Below are 11,590 nucleotides of genomic sequence, written 5' to 3'. Positions count from 1 at the left end.
GAATTGTGCCTTTTGTGAGTTACTTGCAGTGTCACGGCCCATAAGTATGTCACGCTGACCCTCGTGAGGCCCGCCGCCAGTCAATGTGGCCTCATGGCACGCTTACGTGGGCTGACCTCCTTCGCTCGTCATCCCTCATCTGCGCTTTCATGTAGGATTTAGCAGAATTTAATCTCGGGCTGACAGTCCATTCACCTTCACTTTAGGGAGACATCACGTTCTGGTTCTCTCGGCTAGCCAAAAGCTTGAGCTCTTTTGTAGGACTTTAAGATCACTAATGGATCCTTGCAAAAAACTTTTATGGACCATCCTAAAATAGAATGTGTAAACAAGCAGCTTATGATGTCAGAGTCCTCTAATTGTGTCCACTGCCTAATACTCTCAAATGTTTTGCAAGCAGAAGGTGGAGTGATTCAACACCTGTACTGGTGAGTAGTCTGGAATGTTCTCCTTCATTGAGATTTCCCTTTAAAGAGCTTGAAGGCGTGCGGTCATGTCTCTAAAGCAACCAGCGGGAAAAACCTCTAATGTGACCGTGATGATGTGGTCCACCCACTGAAGGAGCTTAGCGTTGTCGTGTTCACTAGCCCATCTGCCAGCCTTCATCCTTTCATCCTGCATGTTTGCCCAGAGACAGCCAAGCAACAGGAAAATTGAGCAGATAAACCACGTTTTTTTTCCTCACCCATTTATGTTGGAAAAATAACTATCTAAGTTAGCATGGCTTGCTAATGTAGAATTAGTGTACTTAATTAAAGTAATTAGTCGATAGATACATCTATTAGTGTGTGGTGCATTAAAAAAAACATGTCTAACCCTGAAATCATGAAGTCATTAATTATAAACAAACAATGATTAAAAAAAAAAAGTGAGAAAATTGAATTTAAAAAAAAGTTTATTTATGAAGCTCTTAATCATAAGTGTCTCAAAGGGCTGCACAAGCCACAAAGAGATCTCCTTGGCTCAGATCCCACATCAGGTCAAGAAAAAACTCAACTCAATGGGAACAAGGAAAAACCTTGGAGGTGACCGGTGCATTTACCGGTCACCTCCAAGCCGAGTGGATACAGTAAATAATGTGATAGTCCAGTCCATAGTGGGGCCAGCAGGGGAACTTGCATGTAGACACGTCACGGCGCAGAAACGGCACCGACTGATGCATAAGAAGTGGTCACACCGGGTCCCGACTTTATGTGAAAGTCCAGTCCATTGGGAGACCAGCAGGGGATCATCTTGAATAGAGACAAGTCAGCAGCGCAGAGACGTCACAAACTGATGCAAAGAGGAGTGGTCCATCCTGGGTCCCGACTTTGAACAGCTAGTGCGTCATCTGTGATGGCTGATCCGTGGTCACCTGATAACCTCTCAACGCATGAGAGGGGGTAGAGCAGAAAAGAGAGACAGCAGATCAACTGGTCCAAAAAGGGGTCTATTTAAAGACTAGAGTATACAAATGAGTTTTAAGATGGGACTTAAATGGTTCTACTTAGGTAGCATCTCTAACTGTTACTGGTAGGGCATTCCAGGGTACTGGAGCCCGAATACAAAACGCTCTAAAGCCTGCAGATTTTGGGGGGGGGCTCTGGGAATCACTAATAAGCCGGAGTTTTTTGAACACAGATTTCTGGCCAAGACATATGGTACAATACAATCAGCAAGATAGGGTGGAGCTAGACCGTTTAGTATTTTATACGTAAGTAGTAAAACCTTGGTCACATCTTAAAGGCCTACTGAAATGGTTTTTTTTTTATTTAAACGGGAATAGCAGATCCATTCTATGTGTCATACTTGATCATTTCGCGATATTGCCATATTTTTGCTGAAAGGATTTAGTAGAGAAAATCGACGATAAAGTTCGCAACTTTTGCTCGCTGATGAAAAAAAGCCTTGCCTGTACCGGAAGTAGCGTGACGTCACAGGAGCTAGGATTCCTCACAATTCCCCGTTGTTTACAATGGAGCGAGAGAGATTCGGACCGGGAAAGTGATGATTACCCCATTAATTTGAGCGAGGATGAAAGATTCGTAGATGAGGAACGTTACAGTGAATGACTTGAGAGGCAGCGATGGACGTATCTTTTTTCGCTCTGACCGTAACTTAGGTACAAGCTGGCTCATTGGATTCCACACTCTCCTTTTTCTATTGTAGATCACAGATTTGTATTTTAAACCACCTCGGATACTATATCCTCTTGAAAATGAGAGTCGAGAACGCGAAATGGACATTCAGTGCCTATTATCTCCACGACAATACATCGGCGAAATGCTTTAGCTACTAGCTAACGTGATAGCATCTTGCTTTAACTGCATTTGGGAAACAAAAGAAATAAACCCCTGACTGGAAGTATAGATAGAAAATCAACAATGCTATTAAACCGTGGACATGTAAATACACGGTTAATGCTTTCCAGGCTGGCGAAGGTTAACAATGCTGTGCTAACGACGCCATTGAAGCTAAATTAGCAACCGGACTGCACAGAGCTATGCTAAAAACATTAGCTCTCCACCTACGCCAGCCAGCCCTCATTTGCTCATCAACACCCGTGCTCACCTGCGTTCCAGCGATCGTCAGAAGGACGAAGGATTTCACCCGATGCGTTTGGCGGCCCGGAGACGTAGGAAGTCAAGGTGAAGTCGGCGGCTAGCGCGGCTAGCGCTCCAACAAAGTCCTCCTGGTTGTGTTGCTGTAGTCCGCTGCTAATACACTGATCCCACCTACAACTGTCTTCTTTGCAGCCTTCATTGTTCATTAAAAAAATTGCAAAAGATGTCCAGAATACTGTGGAATTATGAAATGAAAACAGAGCTTTTTGTATAGGATTCTACGGGGTACCATAACTTCCGTTACTCGGACTTCGTCACGCGCATACGTCGTCATACCGCGATGTTTCAGCCGGATATTTCCCGGGAATTTTAAAATGTCACTTTATAAGTTAACCCGGCCGTATTGGCATGTGTTGCAATGTTAAGATTTCATCATTGATATTTAAACTATCAGACTGCGTGGTCGGTAGTAGTGGCTTTTAGTAGGCCTTTAAGTGCACAGGAAGCCATTGCACTTAAGGTTTTGATTGATTGATTGAAACTTTTATTAGTAGATTGCACAGTGCAGTACATATTCCGTACAATTGACCACTAAATGGTAACACCCGAATAAGTTTTTCAACTTGTTTAAGTCCACTTAAATTGATTCATGATACAGATATATACTATCATCATAATACAGTCATCACACAAGATAATCATCAGGGTATATACGTACATTGAATTATTTACATTATTTACAATCCGGGGTGTGGGATGTGGAGGGGGGAGGTTTGGTTGATATCAACACTTCAGTCATCAACAATTGCATCATCAGAGAAATGGACATTTTAACAGTGTAGGACTGACTTGGTAGGATATGTACAGCAAGTAGTGGACATAGAGAGAGAGAGAGATCAGAAAGAATAAGAATAAGTATCTACATTTGAATATTTACATTTGATTATATACAATCCGGGGAGGTAGGATGTGGAAGGGAGGGTGTTAGTTTAGGGTTGAAGTTGCCTGGAGGTGTTCTTTTAGTGTGGTTTTGAAGGAGGATAGAGATGCCTTTTCTTTAACACCTGTTGGGAGTGCATTTCATATTGCTGTGGCATAGAAAGAGAACGAGTTAAGACCTTTGTTACATCGGAATCTGGGTTTAACGTGGTTAGTGGAGCTCCCCTGGTGTTGTGGTTATGGTGGTCATTTACGTTAAGGAAGTAGTTTGACATGTACTTCGGTATCAGGGAGGTGAAGCGGATTTTATAGACTAGGCTCAGTGCAAGTTGTTTTACTCTTTCCTCCACCCTGAGCCAGCCCACTTTGGAGAAGTGGGTAGGAGTGAAGTGTGATCTGGGGTGGAGGTCTAGAAGTAATCTGACTAGCTTGTTCTGGGATGTTTGGAGTCTAGATTTGAGGGTTTTGGAGGTGTTAGGGTACCAGGAGGTGCATGCGCAATCGAAAAAGGGTTGAACGAGAGTTCCCGCTAGAATCTTAATCCAACTTTTTTTATTGGCATTTTCAAATAGACAGAAAAAAGTGCAAGTCGAAACAGTACAATTTTAAAGTCAGTAAATTATTCACACCCTTTCCCTTAAAACCCAAACCACCCACCCACCCTCCCACCCCACTCAGGTCACACCAACAAGGGACATATGGCACAATCATATCAACAAGTAAGACGACAAAGACAGACACATTAACACACACATTCACACACACATACAGTACGAGGCCAGAGACAGACAAACAGGCTGAAAGGAGAGAGAAAAAAGAGAAAAGAAAAAGAAAGAAAACATTTTAAAAATAAAATAAAAATAAATAAATAAATTAAAATAAAATAAAATAATAATAATAATAAATAAAATGGAGATTATTCCTCATCTGCGTCTGGGCATAAATCAAGAGAGTTGACATAGCAAGAAAGGACTCCATGAGTTTTCAAACGCTTGAGCCGAGCCTTTTAGCGAAAACCTACGTTTTTCCAGTTTTAGATTGTAGAGAACCTCTCTAATCCAACGGCCATGTGATGGGGGGCGAGCCAGCTTCCAATTAAACAAGATCAATCGCCTGGCCAGCAAGGTCGTAAAAGCAACAGCGCGTTTTAGTGGTACCGGGCACAGCGAAGATACGCCAAAAATGGCTGATAATGAGTTGGGGGGGAAAGTTTTGACCGTATGCCTTTCCGATTGTGTCAAAAATGTCCTCCCAAAAGGAACATAGTTTAGAGCAGGACCAGAACATATGGACATGATCAGCCGGAGATTGTTTGCATCTATTGCAGGTATTGCTAACCGTGGGGTAGATTTTGGATAGTTTTGAATTAGTGTAGTGAATTTTATGGATTACTTTGCATTGGATGAGACTATGACGGGCACATATTGAAGAGGAGTGGACCAGTTTCAGGGCAGAGTCCCAGTGTTGATCGGATATATTGGTATTAAGATCGCTCTCCCACGAGGCTCTTATCACTGATAGAGAGTTTGGAGCAACTGAACTTAAGGAGGTATATAACACGGAGATACATTTTTTATGATTAGGGCTCAAAGATAACAATGTATCTATAAGAGTTTCCAGAGGACGATTTGGAAAGTGTGGGAACTGCTTCTTTACAAAGTCCCTTGCCTGAAAAAAGCGAAAAAGGTGGGAGTTTGGCAAATCGTATTTGGAAGAGAGTTCAGTGAAGGATGAGAACACTCCGTCTGCATAGAGGTCTTTCACAGTGGTGATACCATAATCGTGCCAAGTCATGAATGCGGGGTCGGTACGGGAAGGTTTAAATAATTGGTTTTTAAGTAGCGGGGTCAATATAGATGGGCCCATTGGCTATCCATACACTTGGGTAAAACAGAATCCATCCTGTTTGGGTCCCACATCAACCTCAAGAAAGTCAATGACTTCACCATAAAAGTGGGTGACATTGTTGTCACCAGGAAAGATGAGGTCACCTACCTAGGTTCCATTCTAGAGGCTAACCTTTCCTGTGATAAAATGGCAACCAAGGTAATCAGAAAGGTTAACCAACGAGCGAGATTTCTCTACAGAATCTCCTCTCTGGTCAACAAAAGCACCTTGAGGATTCTGGCAGAAACTCTCGTTCAACCCTTTTTCGATTACGCATGCACCTCCTGGTACCCTAGCACCTCCAAAACCCTCAAATCTAAACTCCAAACATCTCAGAACAAGCTAGTCAGGTTACTGCTAGACCTCCACCCCAGATCCCACCTCACTCCTACCCACTTCTCTAAAGTGCACTGAGCCTAGTCTATAAAATCCGCTACACCTCCCTGATACCGAAGTACATGTCAAACTACTTCCTTAACGTAAATGACCGCCATAACCACAACACCAGGGGGAGCTCCACTAACCACGTTAAACCCAGATTCCGAACTAACAAAGGTCTTAACTCATTCTCTTTCTATGCCACATCAATGTGGAATGCGCTCCCAACAGGTATAAAAGAAAGGGCATCTCTATCCTCCTTCAAAACCGCAATAAAAGTTCACCTCCAGGCAGCTACAACCCTAAACTAACTCCCTCCCCGGATTGCTAATAATCAAATGTAAACAATCAAATGCAGATACTTTTTCTTATGCCTTCTGATCTCTCTCTCTCTCTCTCTCTCTCTCTCTCTCTCTCTCTCTCTCCCTCTCTCTCTCTCTCTCTCTCTCTCTCTCTCTCTCTCTCTCTCTCTATGTCCACTACTTGATGTCCATATCCTACCCCCCCCCCTCCACACCACTGATTGTAAATAATGTAAATAATTAATTGTGATTATCTTGTGTGATGACTGTATTATGATGATAGTATATATGATAGTATATATCTGTATCATGAATCAATTTAAGTGGACCCCGACTTAAACAAGTTGAAAAACTTATTCGGGTGTTACCATTTAGTGGTCAATTGTACGGAATATGTACTTCACTGTGCAACCTAGTAATAAAAGACTCAATCAATCAATCAAACCCTGAAAACCCAAGTGTTTTCGTAGCTGGTTCCATATTTTAATGAAGATCGATACAATAGTGTTTGCGCCTTCAAGTTTAAATGGAAACGGGAGTGATGAGCATAAGCAAGAATGTAATGAGAAGTGTGGGATTGCCGTTTGAAGGGATACCCAGGCCGTGAGGGTCTGAGAGCGTCCATCCAACCAGTATAGGAGTTTCTGTACATTAGCCGCCCAATAGTATTGTCTAAAATTGGGGAGTGCAAGCCCTCCTTCAGCTTTGGGAGATTGTAAAACCGACTTGCGGATTCGGGCCGATCCGGCCCCCCCATAAAAATTTGGATATTGATTTGTCTAATTTATCGAAAAATGATTTAGTAATAAATATGGGGATATGTTGAAAAAGGTAAAGGAATTTAGGCAGAGTGATCATCTTGATCAGATTGATCCGGCCAGCGAGAGATAATGGTAAAACAGACCAGCGGGCAAAGTTCTTCTCCATCTTTTCAATTAAAGGTAAAAAATTTGCCCGGAGCATATCAGACATAGCCGGAGTAATAAGGATTCCCAAGTAATGAATCCCGTCCTGTGCCCATTTGAATGCCGCTAAAGATCGTGGTAACTGTTTAGCTAAGGATTTAATCGGAAACAGCTCACTTTTTTGGTAGTGTAGTGGATTGTCCGAAGCTCCTGTTCGTGACGCCAATTTGTGTAGTGGATTGTCCGAAGATTAAACAGGCAACAAAAGTAGTTTAGTACAACAAATTTATTTACCCATTATCAGAAGTGCAGGTTGAATTAAGTTGGCCGTGCAGACAGACCACATGTTACTCCGGAGTAAACAAGACACACACAAGCCAAAATTACTGTCGAGTTCCGGTCTTCTGCCATTTTTTATATGTCTCTTGTGCGTCATTGTTTCTTATCGAGTGCGTCAATGTCTTTTATCTAGTGCGTCAATGTCTTTGTTTTCCCTATCTGTTCCATAACAACTCGAATCCTTTAGACAGTCAACACATTCTGTAGACAGGTTGGCACGACTTAATATTCACTTTTGTCCCACTGGCACAGAATAGAAGAGAAATTAAATGAGCGTACATTCTTATTAGACATGCAATATAGGTCCAAGTTCAGAAATTCTACTACATACCCGCCTTCCAGGGTCTTAAGACCCTGGACCAAAACAATTTCTGATGTAGACCACTAATCTCTACCACAGATAGAGGCAAAAATCTCAATGTTTTTATACGAGGCAAAAATTCCGTCTATGACCCTCCTTCAGAGCGATCGCTGTTACCAGCCTGCAGTAAAACCATCTCACAGAACACAATTAGTGGCCTACCCTTTGATTTAGTAAAGGAATAACAAATACTTTGATCATGAACATCATTGAACATAAATAGATGAATGTATATAGACTTATGACTGTAAGACATTTGCAAAAATATTTTTCCCGGCATTTGCAATGAATGTAGTTACCAATATTGTTAATTATCAATTGATTTTGAACACACAACTGAATTTCGTATGAGTCCATGTCCGATTAGGGCTCGTATAGATGGCTCGGTGGTGCCTCAGGCTGGTGGCCTGCCGACACCTCGTTGGGCTTTTGGCTGCCTTGGTGAAGAAAGAGATCCACTCAAACAGTCTGTCTCTGTCTCTTCTTGGGGTGTGGTTCAGTCCATTGGGCAGACTGTTCAGTGGCCGGTGCGTGCTGGCCGAAATTGGGGAAAAGCTGAGAAAAAGTTGGAGCTGTGGGGGCTTCGGGGAAGGCGGGGGCAGAGTATGGGGCGTGGGGCTTTGGTCCAGGCCCTCAGCTTGCTTCAGGGCCTCCTTCCACACCTGCTGGAGTCCCGACGGACACATATTGGCTGGCAACCTTAATCGTTCTCGTCATCGCTGGCAAGGTGTTGTCTCTCCTCTCGGTTCCTTCCAGTCAGGTATCGGGTGTTGGTCCTGGATCGGCTTTGACCGTGCCCCTCTTAGCGAGTGCAAGGGAATCTGGAGTGGCTGCTTTCATCCTCAAATCTGCACAGAGGAACTGGCACACAAATTCTACATTTTGCAAACTCACCATTTTGGTCTCATGGTCTTTCCACCTTCCTAGGAAGCTGCTGGTCCTGAGAAGTGCTGATCTTGTGACTGAAGAAGATTAACCTGTTTTCTTAAATTAGGTGCCGTTGTTTGACCTAAACTTTTTGGGGAAACCATGTCGGGATGTTAGATAATTCACAAAACATTTAATTACTGAATTGGCAACCACTGCAATTGTCAATCTAAATCATTACGTTCCTTTATCCTTGATTGATCTATCGATTAAATAAAACCTCAACACGCTCAAACTTGACCCAATCCAAACTCACCTCCCCCCTCTGTCCCTCTCACAGGGACAGTGTTAGTCGTAGTAATAGTAATAGTAATAGTAATAGTAATAGTAATAGTAGTAGTAGTATTAGTAGTTTCAGAAACATCCAAGAAAAAGAAAAGGCAGCTGATAGTCAAGTGCAGCAAGAACAGAGGCGGAGGACAGGTCATGTTTGAGGTCACTGTTCGCTTTTGCAATAGTACTTTGATATTTTACAACACCTAGTGAATTATTGTGGCCACAATAATTCACTAAATAGTTGTATTTAATTTAGTCTATCTATGATGGGACAATGCACAGAAACATTAAGTTCAGAAACAGATATGTTCTGTACCAGATTATTTCTAAATAGCTACTTTCCATCTGTAGTCCCTGGCTACCTAAATTAAAGGGATCCAAAAATCAAGCAATAAAATTATGACACTAATTAATCATAATAAATATATACATTCATAGTAATCAATAATTAATCAAAAAATAATCATACTGTAGCATGTAATCAGATTAAGAGAAGTCCTAAAATGCCCCTTCATGGACACATACTTAACATACAATACAACCACACCTTATTTACATCATCACACAAAGACAATACATGCTCTTGTTCACATCTGTCATCATTTGTAAAAACAACCAAGATTTTAACAGCCATACCTCACAATCTACAACAAAAATGCTCTCATGGATAAATATAATACTCATTAAATTGATTTGTCAACATAATGCCCCTCTTAGCAAAAGTCTGAGCAGCCTTGATTGCTCCAAAGCCACTTTTTAACTTCAAATTTTCTATTCCTTTTGTTATAACATGGAGAAGGCTAATTGGTCTGTACATGTTCTGGTCTTCTTTATTTCCTGCTTTATGGATTTAATCATAGTAGCAGTTTCTCGACGTGGTAGGGAAAGTGTTTTCCATTATTGATTTATTTATCAATCGTTGTTATACGAGCAATAATACAATCCTTATATGTTTTTAGGAAGATAGTGTCCAACCCATATATACAGGTATATCTCTAGATCGTGAGTCTGATAATGCAGCGAAGATTTTGTTTAACTTTGTTTCATTTGTTAATTCTAAAATTAGTCCATCCTGAATAAATGACAATTATTTGCACTGATTTTGAGGGACTTTTTATTCAGGGTTTGTACAGACTGGATGAAATGTTCATTAAAATGATTACTTATGTCCAGACTGTCTGCGATAGTAGCGCCATTGATATTTTATGTTATAGTGTTGTTTCTTGTTTGCTCTCTTTCCGTAAGTTTTTTTTTTTGGTTTTCCATACTTTATAATGTTCCCTTTTGCAGCTTTGATTAATTCTAAGTGAAAGTCAGCCTTAGACTTCCGCATAAACATTGTAACTTTGTTCCTCCAAACTTTTAAATCATACGATCTATATTTAGACCTGTTATAATTGCTCTTATGAGAGCTGAGTCCTTATGTCTTATTAGAATCCAAATTGTTTTATTAATCCAATGGTATTTTTATTTTACACTCTTCTTTCTGGTTTTGTATTCGTGTATTTACAGATGTTCTCTTTGATTTTTGTCATCTAATTGTAATTCTAGTAGGGCTGCTTATCATTTGTATCATGTAGAAGCCGTTTATAATATCCTTAAGTTTCTTTCTACAGATTAACGTCCCCCATGATGTTACTTCTTTCATACTATGCTGTTTGAGGATGTCTGAAAATGAATCAAGAAAAATGTCTTTAGCTGTGGTCGGTCGGTATACTACAATTACCTTGAAATACATTTCTGAGGAAAATGTGATTTTAATTTCAACATACTCAAATTTATCTACTTTTAATGTTTTCCCTTTCATAAATCATAATTCCTCCCCCCTTTGTCACTCGATCTGTCTTTTCTGTAATCTTGTCCCCCGGGACATTTATTAGAACGTAAGGTGTTGTGGGTTTTAACCATGTCTCTGATAGACAAGGTAATCCGGATTAGAGTCTGACAGTAACTGCTGTATTTGTTCAGTATGTTTCCTGTGGTAGAAAGTTTAATAATGCGGACACGTTTGTTACTGAATATTTTCTACAGACTTCTGTCTCTCTGCGACTTTGTGTATGTAATAAGCAACTACAATTTTTTGATATGCTTAAATTTTATTTTAGTTCAGCTGTTGTGTAGCTGCTAGCTCCTTGTAGCCTACAGCAGGAATGTCCAAATTGCAACCAATAGCTTTGTTTTTAACAGACAACCGAAATAATTAAAAATGTGGTATTAGCGTATCGGTTCAATCAGCGGCAACTACTCCCTGTTTTATCATTTGACCTAAATTTTTGGTTTTGTAGGCAGGACAGAGAGCAAAGGAACAATGTGGGTCATTAGTTGTCCATCTTATACCATTCTAATTGTTGTAAGGATAGTTCACATGAGCGGCCATACCTTGAGTCCCACCATGTATAAGAGTCAAAAGGCTCCTATTATGAGTCGTCTAATTGGTGATGATACACTTTGGCGGTTTGGGTGGCAGGACACATGGACGCACCTCCGTCAGCCAGTGCTAGGACAGTTGGAGCAGTCCCCGTCTTCCACTCGTTCCTGGGAGGCGTCCCCAGTAGTTGTCAGCTGATGTCGTGCTGTCAGGCAACATCAGGAAGTTCCTTCTGTGCGGTATTGAATTGTCAGGGCACAGTTCGTAAGCAGGTCATTACAAGGTGTGTGCAGGTTGACCACAAAGGAATGCTTCAAAGATTGTGTTGAACATTGTCCGTTGACACTTATGTCCAGCAGGGGTCT

The 11,590-nt window shown here is 41.1% G+C and overlaps 1 protein-coding gene and 1 long non-coding RNA gene across 4 annotated transcripts in view; one reads left to right on the top strand and one right to left on the bottom strand.

Annotated features, from left to right (window-relative positions):
• The window catches only part of LOC133650848 (lysosomal-associated transmembrane protein 4B-like), a 90,442-nt gene that overhangs the window by 34,906 nt on the left and 43,946 nt on the right, over nt 1-11,590 (top strand). The window contains exon 1 of one of the 3 annotated variants that reach the window (XM_062048553.1): nt 410-428. The exons of the other annotated variants lie outside the window; for them this stretch is intronic. The gene's annotated coding sequence lies outside the window, so the exon portion shown is untranslated. Of the gene's footprint in view, nt 1-409; nt 429-11,590 lie in introns of those variants that run through there. 3 annotated transcript variants of the gene reach the window in all.
• LOC133650852 (uncharacterized) overlaps nt 7,655-11,590 on the bottom strand; it is a 67,686-nt gene continuing 63,750 nt past the window's right edge. The window contains exon 3 of the long non-coding RNA XR_009826323.1: nt 7,655-8,663. This is a non-coding gene — a long non-coding RNA (uncharacterized LOC133650852). The remainder of the gene's footprint in view (nt 8,664-11,590) is intronic.

This window comes from Entelurus aequoreus, linkage group LG05 (assembly GCF_033978785.1).
Source record: "Entelurus aequoreus isolate RoL-2023_Sb linkage group LG05, RoL_Eaeq_v1.1, whole genome shotgun sequence".
Taxonomy (NCBI): Eukaryota; Metazoa; Chordata; class Actinopteri; order Syngnathiformes; family Syngnathidae; genus Entelurus; species Entelurus aequoreus.
Note: the sequence above shows the minus strand (reverse complement) of the source record. Positions and strands in the feature narration are given on the sequence as shown.